Here is a 25729-nt window from a genome sequence, read left to right on the forward strand (position 1 = left end):
CGGCCTGCGGTCCGGAGAGACCCGGGTTCGGTTCCCGCTAAGGGCACATACTTCGGTTGCAGTTTGTCCCCGGCCCTGGTTGGTCGTGCGGGTGGCAGCCACTCGATGTGTCCCTTCACATCAATGTTTCTCACTCTCTCTCCCTTCCTCTCTCTCCCTCCCACTCTATCTGTACAAAAAAATGGAAAAATATCCTCGGGTGAGGATAAAAAATAAAATAACAAAAAAGATTACAGTGCAGATTTTCCTGGAGATATAATGAAAAGTCAAGCAAAATTTGCAGTTAACGAATGCAATCATAGGGTATCCACCTGAAATCACCTTCCTGTCTTTACATGAACCAACCACTTTAGGTCTAGGACAAGGCAGAGTGAAGTTATTTTGTTTTATTTTTCAGAATAGAAATCTTTGAAGACCCTACAGATGTTCCATTGACTTATGTTGACATTTTCTCAAATCCAAAAGATGTATTTTATTTTTTAATTTTTTTTCTTTATTGATATATTAGAGAGACAGAGAAAGAGAGAGGGAGAGAGAGATGGAAACATCAATGAGAGAGAACATTGATTGGCCACCTCCTATATGCTCCCCACTGGGGATTAGGCCCACAACCTGGGCATGTACCCCAACCGCGAATCAAACTGGTGACCTCTTAGTGCATGGGTCGATGCTCAACCACTGAGCCACACCAGCCGGGCCAAAAGATGTAATCTTAGTTGTGCAAATGTTTTGCATTCCCTATTAGAGATTAAGCACTCAACAAAAAGAGGATCTCTTAAACAAGTATGTATTGCTAGCTAGCAAAACAACAAAAATAATAGTAACATCAGAAGATGTCAATGTTCAATTAGTCTACATTCTTGGTGACCAAAAGCTATAACTTTTAGAAAAAAAACATGAATATTTTGTGCCTTTCTCCTAGAATGTAACTTTAGTTCACATAAATCTTAATACTTACATAAATTATAACCAATCCGTTATATAATTAGGGTGAGAGTAATATAAACTTCCATTAGGAGAACGCTAGATTTGTACCAAATTACATAATTAAAACTAAAAATAATACACACTTTCACAAAATGTATCTAACAGAAATCCAAAACTGGAGATAAATTGTCTTGTAAAATACATCAAAAAATAGGTCCAAAACCAAGGACAATCTTTAAACACAGGCCAGAAATCCTATTAAATCAAAGGCAAAACTTGAAGATTGTTTTAGCTCGATTGTCCAGGAACTTAAAACCAGCTTGATACAGTAAAAACAGAGGGAAGTTTCTTCAAAACCACCCATATAGTGGCTGTTTCTCTGCTCCCAGTTCTACCCATGAAGACCAGCTTCCCGCTCCAGCACAAGGGGCACACCATACATATGGAAAACTGGGGAGCGAGACAAATTATCACCCACGTCAGTTCCTCTCCTGGAAAAAGGAGAAAAATATATTAAAAAGTAGTCATACAAAGAAAACTAATATGAAAAATTAAATCTTTTCAAAGGAAGAAAATTGCTTGAGGTAAATAAAAATTAAAACCTTGTCCCTCTAAAATCATTAGTGAATGAACTATGGTGTGCAGTTTTCTGGACAGACGGAAGTATGTCATTTAACTATTACACATTTAAAACACATTTAACCTTCTTGACTGCAAATCTTTTTAAAATCGGTTATACATGACTTTCTTTTTTTTTTTCTTTTACTTTGATTCTTAAATGCGATTATTCTTTAAGGCTCAAGGTAAGAAACACTGTGCAATGATTTACAAATCCTAGCCTGAGATCAGGTGCGAGGTTGACACATAAAAATCCCCTAGGAAACCTCACAAAACTATAGGGAAAAGATTCTAATTTACTAGAGCAGAAGTGAAGTCCAGAAATCTGTGTTTTTTAAAACTTTCCCAGGTGATGCTCATTCATGGCCAGTTTCATGAACCAAGAGTGTAAGAGGAAGAACACTTGCCTGACCATTAGTATTCAGGTAGCTTTATTTCCAATAGTGGTGCATGCATTCAAGGCACATCGACAGGGCAGGTAAGATGTCCCAACATTGAGCACCTAATATGGGCTTTGGTATACAAAGATGAATACACCATGGTCTGTCAAAGAGTTCACATTCAAATAGGGGAGCCAAATATGTAATTATAGCACAATGAGTCAATCCAAGAATAGAATGCAGTGAAAATCTATCACTGGAAAGTAAAAGACCTCCTATCTTAGCCTGGGCTTCCTGGAGGAGATGGCATTTGTGGTGAATCCTCAAGTTTGAGATATTAGCCAAGTGAATTTGAAGAAGGAATGAGGAGGGACAGGGGGGCAATGTGCCAAGCCCCCCACCTCATATTATACATATAGTATCAGGAGTTCATGGTATAAAGCAGGGAAGGAAGGGCTGGATAGGAGCTCAGAGTTCATCTTGCAGGCAATAGAAAGCTGTTACAGCATGAAGTCAGCATATGTCACCATCAGATTTGCATTTCAGCCAGGTGTCTATGGCTGGATAAGTGGTATATAGATTTAAGAATAATAAGAAGTGGGAAAAGAAAGATGAGTTAGGAATCCAGGAACGAATTCCAGACAAGAGATGTTGAAGGTCTGATATAAGGCAGTAAAATTTGAGATTAAAAAAAAAAAGAATATAAATTTGAGGAAAATAAAAGCAAAAAGATAAGGTAATTGATTAGATGGGGATGGCAGTTGGGAAGGATGAAGGAGGTAAAGGAAAGAGAAAAAAAGGAGTCAAAGATGACCCGCCAACCCAAGACTATCCGAAGCAAGCAATTTAGACTTTCCTAAAATGATTAATAAAATGCAGAGCTTAATGGCATTTAAGAGAACTTCTAATTCTAAAAGTCTATTAGTCATTATAATACTGATTATTATATTAGTCAATGAAGTCTTCAAAACCTCCTAAAGTTGCCCTGCCTGTTTTCTCAGTGGTTAGAGCATCAGCCTGTGGACAAATGGGTCACAGGTTCAATTCCGGTCAAAGGCACATAATTCAGTTGCAGTTCATCCCTGGCCCTGGTCAGGTGGTATGGGAGGCAATTAGTTGTTGTGTCTCTCTCACATCGATGTTTCTCTCTCTCCCTCTCTCCTATTCTGTCTGATGATAACTGGAAAAAATATCTTTGGGTGAGGAATAAAAAAAAAAAAAAAAAACTCCTAAAATTGACCTTACAGTAAGTGACTCCTGGACATTTTAAGTTCACATACCTGCTTTCTAAAATATTGCTAAATTCTCTCTTGATGTTAACTTATCAGCTGTAATAGCAGCTGTTGACATAATGCCTGCTACTTAACAGCAGTTCTTCCCTCTTCCAAATTTGCTATTTCAGATGAATAGGTAGGTATGGAAATTAGGAAACTATGTAGTCTCCCCCTCTTCTGAACTACATAGCACTTCGTTTGTAGTTCCCTATGACACTGTCCTCATTCTACATTGCTTTATTCTGAGCTGTATAAATGATTATAGTGCATTATTAAGGTTTACGTGCCTGAGAATAAGAAGGGTCTCAATATTCTTTGTGTCCCTCAACATTAATCTAGAATTATCTGTATTCTAGATGGATAAGGTACTAAAAGGCAGAGATGCAAAATGTCATTAAAGCAGAAAACACTAAAGATACTCAGGTACAATTTGAAAAAAGAGACAACTATCAAAGATAATAAATATTGGTAGTTCTCTACTTTTGCATAGAATTGATTTCTAAAAATCTATGTGAGGGCATGTGTAGCCTTAGAGGGTAAAAACTATTGAAAAATCCTTTGTGTACATGCTATTGGTGCAATTTGAATATAATGTCTAGTAATTTGTATCAACTCTATTTTTATCTTTCCTGACAATTGAACTTCACAGATGAACTGAACGACTTACAACTAAATAGTTTTTTATGCCAAAATTGTTCCATTAGGAACATGCCTGATGGCTTGAACTTTGTTCACTGCAATTAAGTTTATAAGGCTCATACCTCTTATATAAGTTTCAACAGAACTTTTATTTTTCAAGCATATTGCCTCTTACAACTATCAAAATGTTATATCAAAATTCAATTGAGTAGTCCGGCTGGTGTTGCTCAGTGCACCAAGCACCAAGAGGTCGCTGGTTCTATTCCCGATCAGGACACATGCCCAGGTTGTGGGCCCATTCCCCAGTGGGGAGCATGCAGGAGGTGGCCAGTAGATGTTCTCTCTCATTGATGTTTCTATCTCTCTCTTCCTCTCACTTTCTCTCTCTCTAAAATCAATAAAGGAAAAAAAATGTTTTTAATTCAACTGAGTAGCTAAATTGTCACTTTTGTTCAGAAAAAGAAGGCAGTAGGGTCAAAACTAAGCTATTGACCCTCTTTCTCTTATGTCTCAGAATAATCCTTCTCCAGCCTCTGAATACAGCAGTAAACATCTTTATTTCTGAGAGTCAATTAATCATGTGCAAAGTGCAAGTTGGCCAAAATCTCAGAAATTATGAGTTAAGGACTACCTATAATTTAAATATTTACAAAGATAAAGAATCATAAAATTTTTATTTTGTTCTTAAGCTTTTAATAATTGTCTAATAAGTTTCAGAAGCAGAAACGATCTGGTCATTATTCACAGAAGGCCTCAAATTTGCTTCTCTAGGGTCTTCCAAGTCTCTATTTCCTACCTGAATTCTGTACTATATGAACTCTGTGAAAAGGTTTTGCAATCAGGGGCTTGCTGCTACTTTTCTACAATTATTAAAGTTTGACAGACATCTTTTTGCTTTTGTTTTACTTGATAAAATATGGTAATTTATAGAAGATATTTTTAATAGACAACTAAGCAAAGCAGGAGGCCTCAAAATAAGCATAGAAATGCGGTAAGTGTTACAGGGTAAGAACTTTCAACCCAAACCTAATCAAAATTTAGATATAGCTGAATCAGCTCAAATGTTGATTATGTACCTACTATATACCTGGCACTGTGTAAAGCACAAAAGATAATAGTGGATCTTCCCTCTGGAAACTTATAGTCCCATTGGAGAGAGGAACACACAAAGAAGTTACTATAATTGTGGTAAATGCAGGGACAGACATAGACACATTATTGGTTTACTAACAGGTTTGACAGAATACTTCATTTACATCTACAAAATTTTTTCTCTCCTCAGTCTGAACCATATTTACTAGCCAGTTGTCAAGTTCACTCCCCATTCCTGAAATTTGCCTTCTTTGTCTTTCACACCTAGATCAGAAATAGCAAATACATGGCACTTGGACCATTGCTCAGCTGTCCCATGCCATGTGGTCATTCATTCCCAAAAGTTCTCACAAGGTATTTTATACAGTGTACCAGGTAGCCACTAAGAGTAATTGGTACATGAGTTAAACCCATTTGTTTCCCTTAACGAAGTTTAGTTACAATAGTACCAACTTGGCTGATGCTATTTGAAACTTTCGGAATGGGTCTGATTTCTTGCCCAGCCAAAAATACATATTTTTAAATTTCTGTTTCAGCTTTTTGCATTCCCCTTTTAAGCCAACCACTAATTTATTTCCTATGTGAGTAAACTCAAAGTCCAAAACCACTTGCAGAGCAGAGATAACTATGGTTTCCCATATGCAATGAAAAATTATGCACACTTCATGTGACCTCTACTCACATAATATTAACACTAATTAACATGTTTTTAGTATGAACTTAGGTACCATAATACCTTCATTTTGCAAATATGGAAACTGAGGATTAGAGAGAGTCAGGATTTGAATTCAAGGGAAGTTAAGATTCTGGATTGTTAACCTGTACTATGTCCACTTGTCCAGATCCTTCTAAATGTTCCCAGGTAAGGGTAGCACTCTTCTGAGAAGTCCGTTTTCTCAATATATGCTCTTTTAACGCATTGAGAGTAATAGACTTGCTCAGAAAAGCAAATACACCAAAATATTAACAACTAGTCAATCTAGGTGAAAGTTCTATTGGTATACTATTTCCGAAATTTTTCTGAAGGTTTCAAATCTTTCAAAATAAAAAGTTGGAGACAAAAGAGTAATAGACCTGATTTTCACTGGTAAAAGGTGTCATTTCATGACAAAGTCTTAAAATTATAGATGCCTTATAATTATAATAGGACAATTTACAGGTTCATTAAAATATTTTTAAAAGATTTGGGGGGCCCTGGCCAGTTTGGCTCAGTGGTTAGAGCGTTGGCCTGCGGTCTGGAGAGACCCAGGTTCGGTTCCCGCTAAGGGCATGTGCCTCGGTTGCAGTTTGTCCCCGGCCCTGGTTGGGTCGTGTGGGTGGCAACCACTCAATGAGTCCCTTTCACATCGATGTTTCTCTCTCTCTCTCTCTTCCTCCCACTCTATCTGAACAAAATATCGAAAAAATGTCCTCGGGTGAGGATAAAAAATAAATAAATAAATAAATAAATAAATAAATAAATAAAAAAGATTTGGGGGAATGGGAGAAAATAATCTTAGGTAATTTAAATATGAGTGATAAAGGAAGATGCAACATAGGAAAAATTGCTTTCATCCTTTTGCTTTTGAGAATTAACCTCTCTGCCTGGCCAGTGTGGCTCCATGGTTGAGCATCAACCCATGCACCAAGAGGTCGCCATTTTTTTTTTTTTTTTTTTTTAATCATCCTCACTCGAGGACATTTTTCCATTCTTTGTTCAGATAGAGTGGGAGGGAGAGAGAGGAACAGAGAGAGAGAGAAACATCGATGTGAAAGGGACACATCGAGTGGCCGCCACCCGCACAACCAACCAGGGCCGGGGACAAACTGCAACCAAGGTACATGCCCTTAGCGGGAACCGAACCCGGGTCTCTCTGGACCGCAGGCCGATGCTCTAACCGCTGAGCCAAACCGGCCAGGGCAAGAGGTCGCCATTTTTATTCCCAGTCAGGGCACATGCCCAGGTTGTGGGCCCAATCCCTAGTGGGGGGCATGCAGGAGGCAGCCAATCAATGTTCTCTCTCATCAATGTTTCTATCTCTCTCTCCCTCTCCCTTCTTCTCCTTCTAAAATCAATGAAGAAAAAAAGAGAGAGAATTAAGCTCTCCAATAAGAACAACTTGATCAATTGGAATAAAGTCAATGGACAGCAGTCAAGACACACAGGCTAGATCTGAAAGCAAGGTCATATAGAAATCTTAGAATTTTAAAGCAGGAAGGAGTTTTTATTATTATTATTATCTTGTTCAACCTGCTCATTTTACTAATTCAACACAGACTTCAGATTCAACAAAGACTTTAATGAACCTCCCAAATTTCTTCCATCTGATATAAGCAGAACTACTCATTCCTTTCATATACCATTTTGGAGCTTGTATCATTCTAACTCCTTTGGTAAGTGATGAGAAACCAACCCAAGATGACTTATGAGGAGGAAAAAGGGGAGTAGGGTGGGGAAGAGACAGGATTATAGTAATAGATATACTGAGAAAGATATACGGAGGTAACTGTCCGAGAGCCTGGGAACTGGCACCAGGCAAACTGCTCAGCCGTTACCTCGCTTACCCAACCTAAACTCCCTCCCTGTTTCAGGAACTGTTTGCCCCAAACTCATAGATCAACTCCTGTCCCATTCTCCTGTCCTAGTCCAGGAACTGTTTGCTCCAGGACAATAGACTCACATTCCAGGGGCCCCCATGCATAGCCCCTCAGGACCTAACCCTAACAACAAGTTCCCTCTGCCACAGGCGCAGATATAAAAATCACAAACCCCAGCATCGGGCGCGGCTTCTCGGACTCGACCCCCCGAGTCTGTGAACCCGCCCGGAGTGTACCCAATAAAGCCTGATTTCTGCTTATTCAGCTGTTTGGCTCTCTGGTTTCTTCCCACCTCCCACCGGCGGCACTTGGCTACATTACAGTAACAACTTTTGGAGTAGCTGGCTAAAAAGTTTATCTCTCTAACATTCTTCTGGGTGGACTTCATTCCTAGACCTTATAAGGTGGTTCTGCTGTACCTAGTTCCAAGCTCATATCATCATATACCAATCCGGTAAACAAGATTTTGCTTTTCCTATAATACAAACAAAAGTCACAAAATTGAGGTTTATTGGCTCTGATTGCCCTGACATGGATCATGCGCCCATCCTTGAACCAATCGTGATGGCCCACCATGGGAGGAAGGGGGAATAAAATGCATTTGATTTACTTAGTAAAGGTCATATCTTTTACTCTGGACTCAGGAACAGAGTCATCTTCACTGAAATCACAGACTGAGAGTGGGAGAGAGTTGGATCAATAACAAAAATCTGGGATACTGTTAACACAAGATGTTGGTACAAATAGCAAATGGCAAAATCCACAAATTCTTCAACATGTATCCATAAATAAAAGCTAAGAGAAGACAAAGACTAAGATTGCCTTGTAAAAAGTATCCAAAAACTGTCATGAGGGGAAAAAGATTAATCTGTTTTCTTGTCCTTCAGAAATAAATTAGGACCAATAGGCAGAGGAGATAAGGATATAGATTCAATTCAGTAGCTAGAAAGAACTTTCTAACCATTAGAGTTATCCAGTAATTGAATAGGTGGCATCAGGAAGTAATGAGTTTCCCACAGTTGGCAGCCTTCAAGCAGAAGGAGGGTGGCCATCTGTCAGGAGTGTCATAAAAAGGATCTCTACAATGAGTGAAAGGTTGCTTTAAACCAACTCTTAGATTCTAAATGATTGTGAACAGTATGGGTAAAATATCCAAATCCTTTCAAGAACTGAATTATTCAATGGAAGGTAATAGAACTCTTATCTGTGAAGTTGAATCAACCAGACTTTGAGTGCCAGCTATCTAATTTTACAAGAAAAATAGATACAAATGTTGAAAATGATTATTTTTAAGTTAGAACATTAAAATTTACCTGAACAACAACAACAACAACAAAAATTTATTGACCTGGCCAGTTTGGCTCAGCGGTTAGAGCGTCAGCCTGCGGTCCAGAGAGACCCGGGTTCGGTTCCCGCTAAGGGCACGTGCTTCGGTTGCAGTTTGTCCCCGGCCCTGGTTGGTCGTGCGGATGGCAGCCACTTGATGTGTCCCTTCACGTCGATGTTTCTCTCTCTCTCTTCCTTCCTCTCTCTCCCTCCCACTCTATCTGTACAAAAAAATGGAAAAATATCCTCGGGTGAGGATTAAAAAAAAAAAAAATTTATTTTACAAGGAAATGCACCACCCCAAAAACATTTTTTTTTTTTTTTTGGTACGCACCCCTAGTGGGAACCAAACCCGGGACTCTCTGGTCCTCAGGCAACACTCCAACTGCTGAGCCAAACCAGCCAGAGCACCCCAAAAACATTTTTTAAATTATCTTTCAAATTTGTTCAGTATGCTCACATAATTTTACTTTTGTTACATGTATATCCTAAGCTGAGTCTATATCACTGTTCTCATTTTCCCAGCCCCTGGCATACAGCATAACTAAGTGGCTCTGCTACTATTAAGCTGAACTTTTTCACTTAAAATTAAATATGTTTATCACAGTCATATGTAATCTTCATCATTACCATTTAAGGACTTACACATTTAATTGCATTGGTATACCAATGTTTACTCAGCCATTTCCTAGTGGAGGGCACTTAGGCTTCTTTCAACTTTTCACGATAGTTTTGCCTTGAACATCTTTATACAAACAGCTTTTCCTCCTAGGTCTGAGGTTAGTGAACCAAAGGGTATGAATATTTGGGGTATGATTTTCTGAATATGTACTGGCAAAAGAATGTCATCCACCCTGGCTGGTTTGGCTCAGCAGTTAGAGCGTTGGCCTGCGGTCCAGAGAGACCCGGGTTCGGTTCCCGCTAAGGGCGCGTACCTCGGTTGCAGTTTGTCCCCGGCCCTGGTTGGTTGTGCGGGAGGCAGCCACTCGATGTGTCCCTTTCATGTTGATGTTTCTCTCTCTGTCCCTCCCACTGTATCTGAACAAAAAATGGAGAAATGTCCTCAGATGAGGATAAAAAATAATAAAATAAAATAAAATCAATAAAGAGAAAATATTTTTAAAAAAGAATGTCATCCATTTGCAGCTTTACTAGCAATAACTGAGTTTAACCATTTCCCTAAGGCACTGTCCATGTTAGGTTTTATTCAATATTTTAAAAATTGCTAACATATATTAACAGGTACTTTATAATTGTTTACATTTCTACATTTCCACTTTTTTCCTCTATAAATAAGTTGGAATAGTCTTCTCAACTCTTCTTTTTAAATGAAAACACAACTCAATCTACCTAACAGAGGAAGAGAACTCAGCAGTACATAAGGATACAAAAAAGTCACACCAGAGAAAGGGATTTTAAAAAGTGTTAAAGTGACCAGACTAGGTTCAAAATGGAGTCACTCATGGTAAGCCCCAGGTTAGCAACTCAAAACTTGAAATTTCTATGCTCAGCTCTCCCAAAAAAGGATGACCTGAGTCAACCAATCAGCGCTTACCTACTGTTCACAAGTTACCCAGCTCCAAGACTTCCCTTTGCTCCATATAAAAGATGTAACCCTGCTTTAACCAATCAGCAACTACCCAATAAAACTTCCTTGTCCCTGCTCACTTTGGTCTATAAAACACTTTGAATTGTACAATTCTTTGGAGCTCCTCTCTGTTAGATTGGATGCTGCTCACTCCATGAAACACTGAGTAAAACCAATAAAATCCTTAAATTTACTCACAGAGAGGATAGAAATTAATTCCAAGAATATGGGCAAACTTCTCCTTCTCTCAATCAGAATGGACTTTCTGGGAAGGCTACAGAACACGGAGTGTTGGTTTAACATTTCTCTGATACAGCTGCCTGATACTGAAGGAATGCTAAAGGAAGTAAGGGTTTGCCAATAAGTTCCTTTTCCTTTAAAATCACGTATGTTGTTCATAAACCATACTTTTTCTTGGGATTTTGATAAGATTTTAAATATCTCAAAAAATAATATTCTATACCAAGAGCGCTGCTAAACAGAAAAGACAAAAAAATATTTTTAAAAATCCTTTGAGAAGCAAAAATTAAAGCACAGGAATCACATAATAAAATAACATCACAGGATCGAAAAATGGCGGCAGAGTAAACATAAGCTACACAGACCGTCTCCCAGAACCAAACTGGAATTACAACTACAACACAGACAAATTGATGGGAAAAAGCAACAGAAAAGCAGCTTGCGAGGACCATATAACCAGGGACACTGACTCCATCCTTGTAGGCTTGCGAAGGCGCCAGACGTGGGCTGGGAGCCCATGGTCGACAGCTCAGCAGGTGGGAGCAGCGCCCTCGGGTTACACTCCCAGGCGGCTCCACAGCGCTGAGCCAGGACAGAGGCTAAAACAGCCACAGCCACTCACCTTGGGCTCCAGCAGAGGGAGGGCAGACTGGACTGGAACTGTGTCGGGACACTCGGATTTGGAGGGCACTCAGAGCTTTGGCTGAGTGCAGTCACTCAGGACGGTGGCCACATTGCTCCTTCCCAGGGCTCTGGGGAGAGGCAGCAGCCCCTCCCTCAGAGATCCAACCCCACCCTGTGGGCCATAGAAGTGCTAATTGAAGCTCACTAACAACCAGCATCTGCCCCACCCTCGTGAAAGCCCCTTGAGTTGAGCACCTGAGGGAGTTTTTCAATCAACTGACAACCCAAAACTCATCAAGTAACCTCGACTGCTAGCCTCCAGGCAAAAAGCTAGAGGATAACAGTACCTTTCCTGGGCTGGCAACTTTAACCAGGAAAGTAAGACTTGACAGTGGTGTTTAACGTGGGTCTTCCCTCGCTCATCTAAACACAGGAGAGGGAGCCACAAACAGCAGAACACCAACACCCACAGGGAAAACTTGACAGGCTCCAAAGCCCACAGTGATAGCCAAAATGGTAAAACACAGAAACAGAAGCCAAATGAAAGAGCAAGAGACCTCCACTGAAGATGAGATCAATGTGGAGCAATTAGGCATGTTAACAGAGCTAGAATTCAGAGCCATGATCTTGAGGAAGCTGAACAGCATGAGTAAGGACATGGAGACACTGAAAATAAGCCAACTGGAAATTAAAAACCATCAAGAAGAGATAAAAAATGATATATCAGAAATGAAAAACACATTGGAAGGTTTAAAAAGCAGAGTAGAGGAAGCTGAGGACCGAATCAGTGAATTAGAAGACAGGGCAGAAAAAATCAACCAATCAGAAAACCTAAAGGAAAAAACAATTAAAAAACAGGAAGACAGCTTAAGAGAACTGTGGGACAACTGGAAACATAATAATATTCGCATCATATGAGTCCCCGAAGAAGAAGAAAATGAGCAAGGGATAGAGAATATATTCAAAAAAATAGTGACAGAAAACTTCCCTAATTTGGTGAAGGAAGAAGGCATTCAAGTTCAAGAAGCACAGAGAGTCCCAAGTAAGAAGAACCCAAACAGGCCCACACCAAGACACATAGTAATTAAAATTAAAGACAAAGAGAGAATCCTAAAAGCAGCAAGAGATAAGCAACAGGTTACCTACAAAGGAAACCCCATAAAGCTCTCAGCTGACTTCTCACAAGAAACACTACAGGCCAGAAGGGAATGGCATGAAGTAATCAAAGTCATGAAAAACAAGACTCTGAATCCAAGACTACTCTACCCAGGAAGGCTATCATTCAAAATAGAAGGTCAAATAAAGAGCTTCCCAGACAAAAAAAAGGCTAAGGGAATACATTAGCACCAAACCAGCACTGCAAGAAATGTTAAAAGGACTGCTGTAATTAGCAGTAGAAACAAGAAGAAAAATAGAACCACACTAAACCAAAATGGCAATAAATAAGTACATATCAATAATCACCTTAAATGTAAATGGATTGAATGCTCCCATAAAGAGACACAGAGTAGCTGATTGGATAAGAAAGCATGACTCATCTATATGTTGTTTACAAGAGACCCACCTCACAACAAAAGACTCACATAGGTTGAAAGTGAAGGGATGGAAAAAATTTTTCCAAGCAAATGGAAAGCAAAAAAAAGCTGGGGTAGCAATTCTCATATCTGATAAAATAGATTTCAAAATGAAGACCATAACTAGAGACAAAGAAGGCCACTACATAATATTGAAATGATATATCCAACAGGAAGATATAACCTTGATAAACATATATGCACCCAATATAGGAGCACCAAAATATATTTAAAATCTTCTGGAGGACTTCCAAGGAGAAATCGACAACAATACAATCATAGCAGGGGACTTCAACACCCCGTTGACAGCACTGGATAGATCCTCTAGGCAAAAAATTAGCAAGGACACAGAGACTCTAAATGAAGCACTAGACCAAATGCATTTAATAGATATCTACAGAGAATTATACCCCAAAACTACAGAATACACATTCTTCTCAAGTGCACATGGGACATTCTCAAAGATAGACCACATGATAGGACACAAACTAAATCTCTACAAGTTCAAGAAGATTGAAATCATATCAAGCATCTTCTCAGATCACAATGGCATGAAACTAGAAATCAATTGCAACAAGAACATGCAAAGACATTTCAACACATGGAGGCTAAATAGCATGTTATTAAACAATGAATGGGTCACCGAGGAGATCAAGGAAGGAATTAAAAACTTCTTGGAAACCAATGAAAATGAACACACAACAACACAAAATCTATGGGATGCAGCGAAAGCAGTTCTGAGAGGGAAGTTCGTAGCACTACAGGCCTACCTCAAAAAACAAGAAAAATTTCTAATTGACTGTTTAACCTCACAACTTAAAGAATTAGAAAGCAAACAAAAAGAAAACCCCAGAGCAAGTAGAAGGAAGGAAATAGTAAAGATCAGCGCAGAAATAAATGACATAGAGACCAAAAAAACAATTCAAAGGATCAATGAAACAAAGAGCTGGTTTTTCGAAAAGATAAACAAGATTGATGGACCCTTAGCTAGACTCACCAAGAAACAAAGAGAGAGAACCCAAATACACAAAATCAGAAATGAAAGAGGAGAAGTAACAACCAACACCACGGAAATACAAAAGATCATTAACAACTACGATGAAGTGATACCTCGGTTCTCGAACGCCTCGGTTTTCGACCAAATCGGTATTCGACCAGGAGATTCGAGAAACTTTTGTCTCGGAATCCGAACAAATATTTGGAACTCGAACTTCCGAGATGAGCCGAGTTGAGCCAAATGGCGTTCATTCGGCCCAGCGCGCCTTGCTTGCGTCATCAGTGTGAGTGCAGAGAGAGAGTCACGCTTTGTGGAGTCACGCTTTCCTATTGGGTTTCATTGCTTCGGTTCTCAAACAATTCGGTTCTCGACCGTCCTCCTGGAACGAATTATGTTCGAGAACCGAGGTATCACTGTATATGGCAACAAATTCGACAATCTAAGCGAAATAGACAAATTTCTAGAAACACACAGTCTCCCAAAACTGGACCGGGAAGAGATAGAAAACTTGAACAGACCAATAACAACTAAGGAAACTGAAGAGGTAATCAAGACTCTCCCAACAAACAAAAGCCCAGGCCCAGATGGCTTCACGGGGGAGTTTTACCGAACATTCAAAAAAGAACTAACACCCATTCTCCTCAAATTATTTCAAAAACTTCAAGAAGAAGGAAGACTTCCAAACACGTTCTATGAGGCCAGCATAATTCTAATTCCAAAACCAGAAAAAGACACTACGAAGAAAGAAAACTACAGGCCAATATCCCTGATGAACATAGACACCAAAATCCTGAACAAAATATTAGCAAATCGGACCCAGAAATACATCAAAAAAATTATTCACCATGACCAAGTGGGATTCATCCCAGGGATGCAAGGCTGGTACAATATTCGCAAATCAATAAATGTGATACACCACATAAACAAAATGAAGAATAAAAACCACATGATCATATCAATAGATGCCAACAAAGCATTTGACAAAATCCAACATCCATGTCTAATAAAATGCATAGCAATGTGGGAATAGAGGGATCATATCTCGACATAATAAAGGCCATATATGAAAGACCTACAGCCAACATCATACTCAATGGACAGAAACTAAAAACATTTCCATTAAGAACAGGAACGAGACAGGGATGTCCACTTTCGCCACTCTTATTTAACATTGTACTGGAAGTCCTAGCCACAGCAATCAGACATGAAGAAAAAATAAAAGGGATCCAAATTGGAAAGGAGGAAGTGAAACTCATTATTTGCAGATGACATGATATTATACATAGAAAACCCGAAAGACTCCATCAAAAATCTACTAGACTTAATAAGTGAATTTGGCAAAGTAGCAGGATACAAAATTAACGTCAAGAAATCGACGGCATTCTTGTACACCAATGATGAACTCACAGAAAGAGAAACTGAAAAAACAATCCCATTTACCATCGCGCCAAAAAAATTAAGATACCTAGGAATAAAGTTAACCAAAGAAGTAAAGGACCTATTTGCAGAACACTACAGGTCATTGACAAAAGAAATAGAGGAAGATATAAAAAAGTGGAAGCACATACCCTGTTCATGGATTGGAAGAATTAACATCATTGAAATGTCCATACTACCCAAAGCAATCTATAGATTCAATGTAATCCCCATCAAAATACCAACGACATATTTCATAGAACTAGAACAAATACTTCAAAAGTTCATATGGAACCAAAAAAGACCCCGAATAGCCACAGCAATCTTGGAAAAAAAGAACAAAGTAGGTGGGATCACAATACCAGATATCAGGTTATACTACAAAGTGACTGTAACCAAAACAGCCTGGTACTGGCACAAGAACAGGCATATAGACCAGTGGAACAGAACTGAAAACCCAGAAATGGACCCAAAGCAATACGCTCAATTAATATTTGACAAAGGTGGCAAGAGCATACAGTGGAGTAAAGATAGCCTCTTTAATAAATGGTGTTGGGAAAATTGGACAGCTACATGCAAAAAAATGAAACTAGACCATCAACTTACACCATACACAAAAATAAACTCAAAATGGATAAAAGACTTAAATGTGACCCGTGAATCCATAAAAATTCTAGAAGAAAATGTAGGCAACAAAATTTCGGACATCATACGGAGCAGAATTTTCACTGAAACATCACCTAAGGCAACAGAAACAAAGGAAAAAATGAACACATGGGACTACATCAAACTAAAAAGCTTCTGCACAGCAAACGAAACAATCATCAAAATGGAAAGGCAACCCACTGTATGGGAGAACATCATTGCCAATGATGTATCAGATAAGGGGTTAATTTCCAATATATATAGAGTGCTCATACAACTCCACAAAAGGAAGACAAAGAACCCAATTTAAAAATGGGCAGCCCTGGCCTGTTTGGCTCAGCGGTTAGAGCGTCCGCCTGCGGTCTGGAGAGGCCCGGGTTCGGTTCCCGCTAAGGGCATGTACCTCGGTTGCAGTTTGTCCCCGGCCCTGGTTGGTCGTGCGGGTGGCAGCCACTCGATGTGTCCCTTTCACATCGATGTTTTCCTCTCTCTCTCTTCCTCTCTCTCCCTCCCACTCTGTCTGTACAAAAAATGGAAAAATGTCCTCGGATGAGGATTAAAAAAAAAAAAAAAAAAATGGGCAGAGGAGCTGAATAGACACCTCTCCAAACAGGACATACAAATGGCCAAGAGACATATGAAGAAATGCTCAACATCACTAATCATCAGAGAGATGCAAATTAAAACAACAATGAGATATCACCTCACACCTGTCAGAATGGCCGCCATCAACAAATCATCAAACAACAAGTGTTGGCGAGGGTATGGAGAAAAGGGGACTCTAATACACTGCTGGTGGGAATGCAGACTGGTGCAGCCGCTGTGGAAAACAATATGGTGTTACCTCAAAAAATTAAAAATTGAACTTCCATTTGACCCAGTGATCCCACTTCTAGGAATATACCCTACGAAGCCTGAAACACCAATCAGGAAGAATATATGTACCCCCATGTTCATAGCAGCACTATTTACAATAGCTAAGACCTGGAAACAGCCCAAGTGTCCATCAGTAGACGAATGGATAAAAAAGCAGTGGTACATATACACAATGGAGTACTATGCAGCAGTAAGAAAGAAAGATCTCTTATCCTTTGAGATGACATGGAGGGACCTGGAAAGTATTATCCTAAGTGAAATAAGCCAAGCAGAAAAAGACAAATACCACATGATCTCACTTATATATGGAATATAATGAACATAACAGTCTGAGGAATACAGTAGACCCAGAAACATGGAAGTAGGGCACAGACTGACATCCCTCAGAAGAGGGGGTGGGGGGGGTGGGAAAAGATAAACCACAGAACTTATATGCATGTATGCATGACCAATGGACGTGGACAACTAAGCCGGGGACGGGGCGGGGGTGCGGTGGGGAGGGGGTGCCAATGGGGTAAAAAAGGTAAAATATCTGCAACAAAAAAATAAGTAAATAAATTTAAATAAATAAATAACATCACAGTACGTCGTAAAGGAAACTGAAAAAATTAAGTTTGGCCTAGTTTCCACAAATAACTGCATTTGTTTTTTCGAGATTATATTACTAAATAAGTACGGATCACTCTGATTTGTTCATTTTCCTCTCTGGGAAGATGTACAGATACAAGTGGAAAAAGATTTAAAATAAGATATTAAAGGTGTGAAATTGAAAGATTCAAAGCTCTTGTTCTCACAGCTACTACAATGCACATGACACATTTGCATTACACAGGCCACTCTTTAGACATGCATCTGTTTCTTGCCACTTATTATTCCTGGGGAAACACAAGGTAAATACACTAATACAATTATAACTAAACTACATGCAAATTGATACCAACATATTATAGTTGCCTAGGTAATAATAGCCCTATATTTCCCCCAGTAAACTGGCAGTAATAGCTTTATGTGTATATTACTCATGTTGTGCAATAAAATGAAAGAAGCCCTCTCTTTCCTTAAGATGTGCTTGAAATTGTATCTGTCATGTAATCACATTTTTTTTGTGTAAAATGCTACTATTAGATTTTTTTAAAGTGGTGATTCCCTAAATCCCCAGGAAAGACTGAAGTCTCTGTGAAGAATAGAGTTAACAGTTCAAAGAGAAACATATTCACTAAATAGAAGGTAGATAATATTAGGGCATTAGCCCTAAGGAGGGATCGGAGGATTCTGCTCACTCTGGTAAAAGATTTTGGTTTTTGCCAGGAGGAGCAAAATAGATTCAAAAGAGAATAAAATGAAAGCTTCATGAGATTAGGGTTCTAAACCTAAGTCTAATGCCTACTACTGTTAAATAAATACATGCTAAATAACAATAAATATACTTCTCAAACTATCAGAAAGAAGCCTGAATCACCCAAAGGCCAGACAGTGTAGACTGAAGCACTTCTGTAAGACTTGCCCCCTGAGATGAAGAAGCTAGGCTCTGTATAACTCGTCCTACCTGCTCCCCCATATATATTCTGTGCCTTCTGAGTCCTCATGTACACAAGGAATTTCTGTTCACTCTGTAGCCTGATTGAAGAGTGCATAGCTTCTTGATTATCATGTTATCACACACACACCAAAAGAGGGAGAACTCCAAAATGTGCCTTAAAAAAAACAGAAGAAAAATAAACAAAGGGCACTACATCAAATTTAAAAGTTTTTGCTCAGCAAAGGAAACCATCAGCAAAATGAAAAGACAACCTACTAAATGGAAGAACATATTTGCCAATGATACATCCTACAAGGAGTTAATATCCAAAATTTATAAAGAACTTATATGCATATAGGCATAACCAATGGACACAGACAACAATGCAGTGAAGGCAGGGAGTGGGGAAGAAAGCAAGTAGGGGGAGGTAAGTGGGGGGGGGGGAGGGACATCTGTAATACTTTCAACAATAAATATATATCAAAAAAGTGAAAATAGCCCTGACCGGTTTGGCTCAGTGGTTAGAGTGTCAGCCTGTGGACCAGAGAGTCCCGGGTTTGGTTCCCGCTAAGCCTTAGAGGCTAAGGGCACGTACTCAGCGGCAGTTTGTCCCCAGCCCGGGTTAGGGTCGTGTGGGCGGCAACCGGATATCTCTCTCACATCGATGTTTCTCTCTCTTTCTTCCTCCCTCTCTCCCTCTCGCTCTATCTGAAGATAAATGCAAAAATGTACTCGGGTGAAGATAAAAAAATGAAAATAGTCACAGGGATGTAAATAAAGTACAGTACTGTATAGGAAATCTAGTCAATAATATTGCAATAACTATGTATGGTGCTAGGTGGATACTAAATATCTAGGGGAACACTTTGTAAAGTGTATGATTGTCTAGCCACTATGCTGCACACCTGAAACCAATACAAAATAATATTGACAATAAACTGTAATTGACAAATAAAAAATTTTTATTTTTATTTTTGTCTTTATTGTTGAATATATTACAGATGTTCCTCATATTTCCCCCATTGACCCCCTCCTCCCCACTCCCGCCCCCTTCCCGCCTTTTCCCACACTGTTGTCTGTGTCCATTGGTTATGCATATAAGTTCTTTGGTTTATTTCTTCCCACCCCCAACCCCCTTCCCTTTGAGGTTTGTCAGTCTAGCAACGAATTTGTACTTCTTAATCCCTTCACCTTTTTCACCCATTCCCCCAACCAACAAAATGTTCTCTGTATCTGAGAATGTTTCTGTTCTGCCTGTTTATTTTATTTGTAGATTCAATTGTCGATAGATACGTATTCATTGCCATTTTGTTTGTTCATATATTTTATCTTTTTCTTCAAAAAGACCCTTCAACATTTCATATAATAACGGTTTGATGGTGATGAATTCCTTTAACTTTTTCTTGTCTGGGAAACTCTTTATATGGCCATCGATTCTAAATGACAGCTTTGCAGGATAGAGTAATCTTGGTTGTAGGTTCTTGCTTTTCATCACTCTGAATATTTCTTGCCACTCCCATCTGGCCTGCAAAGTTTCTTTTGAGAAATCAGCTGACAGTCTTGTGGGAACTCCCTTGTAGGTAACTAACTGCTTTTCTCTTGCTGCTTTTAAGATTCTCTCTTTGTCTTGAACCTTTTGAATTTTGATGATGATGTGTCTTGGTGTGGGCCTCTTGGGGTTCATCTCGTTTGGGACTCTCTGTGCTTCCTGGACTTATATGTCTGTTTCCTTCACCAAGTTAGGGAAGTTTTCTGCCATTATTGTTTCAAACAGGTTTTCAATTTCTTGTTCTCTCTCTTCTCCTTCTGGCACCCCCAAGTTGCGAATGTTGGCACGCTTGAAGTTGTCCCAGAGGCATAATGTAATGTCCTTACATTATCCTCATTTTTTTTGGATTCTTTTTTCTTTTTGCTGTTCTGATTGGGCGTTTTTTGCTTTCTATTTTAAATTGATGGTTTGCTTCTTGGCTTTACCTACTCTACTATTGAATCTCTGTAAATTATTCTTTATTTCAGTTAGTGCCTCCTTCATTTCTGACTGTGCATTCTTCATTTCTGACTGGTCCTTTTTTATGTTCTTGAGGCCCTCACTAAGTTCACTGAGCATCCTTATAAGTCGTATTTTGAACTTAGCATCTGTTAGGTTGCTTATCTCCATTTCGCTTAGTTCTTTTCCTGGAGTTTTATTCTGTTCTTTCATTTGGGACCTGTTTCTTTGTCTCCTTATTTTGGCTGCCTCCCTGTGTTTATTTCTATGTATTACTTAATGAGAGGTATGAGGCTATCTGAGACCAGATGCTGGTTGTTTGAAAGAATTTAGGAAAACCTAAAGCAGGATCCAAGACAGGCCAATCCTATGGTCAAGCAAGTGGCAACAGCTTGAGTGGGCCTGAAAGTTGGGTGGGGCAGGGCCTCAGGGAATCACCAGGGCAGGGCAACCAGTGTGAGCCAGGTTGCTGGAGTCCCAGATATGGCGGCTGTCTGCTTCCCCAAGGAAGGGCTCACCAAAGGAACAAAGGCCTCTGATAACATGTTTGTCCCAGAGGATGCTCCCTCTCCAGCCCTCATTCCAATGCCAAACACCTCAGTTCTTCCCTATATGTCTCTGGCGACCCTTGAGCTGCCTCCCTTCCAAGCTTAGAGGGAGTGAGTCCGATAAGTTCGTGCGTGGGCCCTTTAAGAGGAGCTGACTGGGACTCCAGCTGCCTCAGCCTTCCTGAGCCTCAGTTCCCACTGGTTTTTCCAGCCAGAAGTTATGGGAACTTCTCTTCCTGGCACTGGAACCCTGCGCAGGGCGACTCCTCAGTGCTCAGGGAGGACCTTCCCAGCCGAGGTGTCCTCCTGATTTTTATCCGCCACATGTGGGTGTGGAACCAGCCTGTCCACCTCTGCCCCTCCTACCCGTCTCAATGTGGCTGCTTCTTTAATTTTGTAGTTGTAGGACTTCCATTCAGCTTGATTTCAGGCAGTTTTGAATGATGGTTGTTCTGTAGTTTAGTTGTAACTTTTATGTGGTTGTGGGAGGACACGATTTCACGTTTACCTGCCTACCATCTTGACCAGAAGTCAATAAAAAAATTTTAAATCTGCCTTAAGCTCTAGAACTGGCAGTAAAAGGCTGATATTCTCTGTGCCACTATATATAATCCTAAAGTTTTACTTTAAAAAATATATAAGGCCACTTTTTATAAGAAAGGCTACTAGGAGGCAAAGCAAAATGTCAAGAATAAAAATGCTGTCATTAGAAGAAAGCAATGAGGTCCATCAGGAAATGTTTTAGGGTTCCCGTTGTGATGAAACCAAGCGGCGGTGTTTAGGTCCAGGTCCATTGTCTCGCAAAATCAAAGAATGAGTTCATGGCCCTGGCCGGTTTGGCTCAGCAATTAGAGCATCGGCCTGCAGTCCAGAGAGACCCGGGTTTGGTTCTCACTAAGGCACGTACCTCGGTTGCAGTTTGTCCCCAGCCCTGGTTGGGTCATGCAGGTGGCAGCCACTTGTGTCCCTTTCACGTCGATGTTTCTCTCTCTCTCTCTCTCTCTTCCCCTCTCTCCCTCCCACTCTATCTGAACAAAAAATGGAAAAATGTCCTCGGGTAAGGATAAAAAAAAAAAAAAAAAAAGAGTTCATGAACCAAGGGGTAAGCGAAGGGAAAGTTTATTTGAAAGACAGCTCCCACAGTGGGGAGGGGACCCAAGAGGGTTGCTTGTGAGGCTCCATTGCTAGCCTCTGATCGGGTCTTTCAAGGAATTCTGCCTTAGCAACATCCATACATTTTAAAGCTTGTGTTTTCCACTTGACTGAGTTCAGCCCTAGGTCATCTATAGTAGCCTTAGTGGCTTCCTTTTTTTATAATTTCAACTTCTCCAGACTGTTAGTGAGGAGAAAGAGAAACACCCTTGGAGCACCACTATCCTTGCTTTTGGTTTCTTTTCTAAATCCAGTTTTGGTTTTCTATAATTCTTTCTAAGGTAACCTGGCTTTCTGCAATAGAAACACTCTCAACAGTTTCATAGCAGAACTCATTCAGCAATCTTGTTACCTGGCTCCTTCCAGGAGCTTCTAATATGCATTTCTATAAATGGGGGCTGGGAGTTTCTGGCCTTGGAAGCACAATTTCCCATATTGATTTTGGTTTTATTTTGAGTTCTGTAGAGCCTGAATAAACCTCCAGATATACTGTGTACTAGGTTGCCTGCCTGTGTGCTGAGCTCCAAATCATCTAAAACTTTCCACGTATCTCAGCCTTCCCTTTTCCTGGTCCTATCCCTCACTGCCTAACCTGCCTATATATCCTCAGTGACACACACAACCACACACACACACACACACACACACACACACATAACTACAGTTGACCCTTGAACAACATGGAAGAATTAGGGGCATCAACCACTTGCAAAGTTGAAAATCCATTGATAACTTAAGCCAACCCTCTGCATACACAGCTTTCCAATCATGGAGCAAAAATACTATTTTGTCCTGGAAAGTGTGGCTCAGCAGTTAGAGCGTTAGCCTAAGGGCCAAAGAGTTGTGGGTTTGATTCTGGTCAAGGGCACATACCCCTGTTGCAATTCAGTCCCTGGCCCTGGTCAGGGTCATGTGGGAGGCAACCCATTGATGTGTCTTTCTCACCTCTCTCTCTCTCTCTCTCTCTCTCTCTCTCTCTCTCTCCCCCTCCCTCCCTCCTTCCTTTCCTCCCACTCTATCTGAAGATAAGTGGAAAGATATCTTAGGATGAGGATTAAAAAAAAAAAGTGCTGTTTTCAATCCAAGGTTGGTTGAATCCTGGAATACAAAACCTGAGTATATGAAGGACTGACTGTATACTTATTGAAAAAAATCTGCATACAAGCAGACCCACACAGTTCAAAGCAAGCTCTTCAAGGGACAACTGTAATATTAAGTACTTTTGTCAAGTTTTTAAATTAAGAAAGGTGATAAGCCAGATTTATTTTCTCTCTAATTTATTTTCTCTCTAATATCCAAAGGCATATTTTCTAGTTTATACAATCTTGATTACTAGAAACAAGTCTTTAAAATAAGCCTTTAAGTTCCTGTCTACTTTAATTCCCTCTCTGGGCCTCAACACATTTTAATAGAAGATCCCAAGTAACCCTTATTCTTCTTCATACCTAAGCATACTCACTTTCCATTGCCAAATAGCTTAATTTATCTATACAAGAGTCTATTATTTTATCAAAGTACAAGTAAGAGATATACAAAATTTGATATTTTATTTAAATGTCCCTCAATTTCCCTTTAAAATAGATATTGTAGTCTAATGTATGTTTTCTGACACCATCAAGCAATTAACTTGATTCCGACACTATATGCCTAGAGATAGATCACAGATCTCACACATTAAGGGCTCAGTCCCACAAGACTCTTCCATGACACTCAACTTTACATGCCACTCACAAGTCCAGGCTGTTACCTGTGCTTCTGACCAACTGGCTATAAATTGAAGGTTACTACACTCTCTCTCCTCAAGTTCGATTAATTTGCTAAAGTGGCTCAGAATTTGTGACAGAGTGAAATGCTCAGTCTCTCTGACTCCATCTTATTCCAGCCTGCATTATTCCCATGCCCTCTAAAGTAAGAGCTCCTTCTTTAGACACGCTAATAGTTAGAGAAATTCTGGTTGCAGCTTGAGTTTTTAAAAGATCACTCTCTTGCCAAAAGGTGCCTCTACCAAGGTGGGGGGAGAAATGTGTACAAAAATAATGATAGCTTATCAAAGATTTACAGGAGCCTCAACACTGGACTTAGACAAGCTGGGGTCAACAGACTGGGAACAAAGAGATTTCGAGACTTCTCAGTCTTCCTCAGATGTTGGTCTTTGGTCATCAATCAGCTCTTGCCCCTCCCATCTGCCCTTCCCTTGATATAAAAGAAGCCTGAACTCTGTACTTTGTTAAGACGGATTTAAAGAACTGCTAGAGCCCCCATCTTCTTGAATGGTGACTTCTCAATCAATAACTCTTTCCTTACTCCAAACTCTGATGTTTTACGTTTTGGCCTTTTGAGGGATCAGGCACAGGGACTTCTGAGTCAGTAATAAACTCAGAGAAACACTAACGTTTACCAGTTTATTATAAAGGCTATGATAAACAATACAGTGAACAGCCAGATGAAGAGGTAGAGGGTGAGGTACATGGAAAGGTCTCTCTGGGAGTGCCACTCTCCCCACATCTCCATGTGTTCACCAGCCCAGGAGTTCTCCAAACCGTAGTCCTTTCGGCTTTCTACGGAGGCTTCATAACACAGACATGACTGATTGAATCTTTGCCTATAGGTGATGACCCAACCTCCAGCCCCTACCTCCCACTCCCCAGAGGTCAGGGGGTGGGCCTGAAACTTCCAACCCTTTAATTACATGGTTGGTTCTCCCACCTTACATTGCCTTTTCAAAAGTCACCTCATTAATATAACAAAAAGCACTTTTATCATTCTCCTCATTTAGGAAATTCCAAGGTTTTAGGGGCTCGGTGCCATAAATGGGAGCGAAGACCAAATGTATATTTTTATAAATCACATCACAGGTAGTAAGAAAATGAATTATCAGTGAGTTGTGTCCCCTTACCACCCACTGAGACACGTCCTTACCCATTTATAGAAACGCACACAAAGGCAGACAGCTACACCACAGGTTCTCCCAAGGCTCCAACCAACCCACACGCACCGGGGAAGCACTCAGGAGAGAGACCCAAAGACACGGACCTTCAGACAGGTACGAGAGAGGAGACAGGAACAAAAAGGAGAGAAGTGTATTGCTCGGAAAGGATGGACAGCTACTGGGGACTAGCAGCCAGTAGCACACACCCCAGTGTAGGCAAGAACCGAGGAACCCTCCCTCTCCCTCTCCCTCTCTCTCACACACACACACACTCTCTCACACACACAATCTGTACACGTGGTCTCTTACACATACACTCTCACTTTTTATGTACCTGCAGCCTCTCCCATCAGACACACTCTCACACACGGAGTCTGTTAAAGTGCACAGTCGCTCTCACACACGCGCGAAAACACCTACCCTCGCTCTCAGGTCTCTCCCGCTCGCCCAGTCGGCTCCGCCCCCGCCGTGGCCCCGCCCCGGGGGCTCTGCCCGGGCGGCGGGGGCGGGGCGGGCAGTGACAGCAGGGGCGGGGCGGGGCGGGGCGGGGCGGGGCGGAGTGGGCGGTGACAGCAGGGGCGGGGCGGGGCTGCTCCTCCCGGCTCCCCGGCTGGCGGCCGCTGCGGGGAGACTTCTGTCAGCAGCGAGCGCAGCGGGTCCGGGACACGTCTCCTCCGGGGGTGGCGCCGCCTCGCGCTTCGCTACCTGGCCCCTCCGGCGGTCGTCCCCGGCGGCGGGATGTGCTCGGCCCGGGAGCTCCTTGGAGGCGGGAGCGGCAGCGACGGCCGCGGCGACGGCGGG

The 25729-nt window shown here is 40.8% G+C and overlaps 1 long non-coding RNA gene across 1 annotated transcript; it reads right to left on the reverse strand.

Annotated features, from left to right (window-relative positions):
* Positions 1-1297: 1297 nt before the first annotated feature.
* On the reverse strand, positions 1298-25393 carry LOC118620407. Its single transcript, XR_004957537.1, has 3 exons — positions 25349-25393; positions 18340-18487; positions 1298-1418 (listed from the first exon to the last, which is right to left on the reverse strand). It is a non-coding gene; the product is annotated as an uncharacterized LOC118620407 (long non-coding RNA).
* Positions 25394-25729: the final 336 nt, after the last annotated feature.

The sequence above is a fragment of the Molossus molossus genome, unplaced genomic scaffold, assembly GCF_014108415.1.
Source record: "Molossus molossus isolate mMolMol1 unplaced genomic scaffold, mMolMol1.p scaffold_m16_p_1, whole genome shotgun sequence".
In the NCBI taxonomy this organism is placed as follows: Eukaryota; Metazoa; Chordata; class Mammalia; order Chiroptera; family Molossidae; genus Molossus; species Molossus molossus.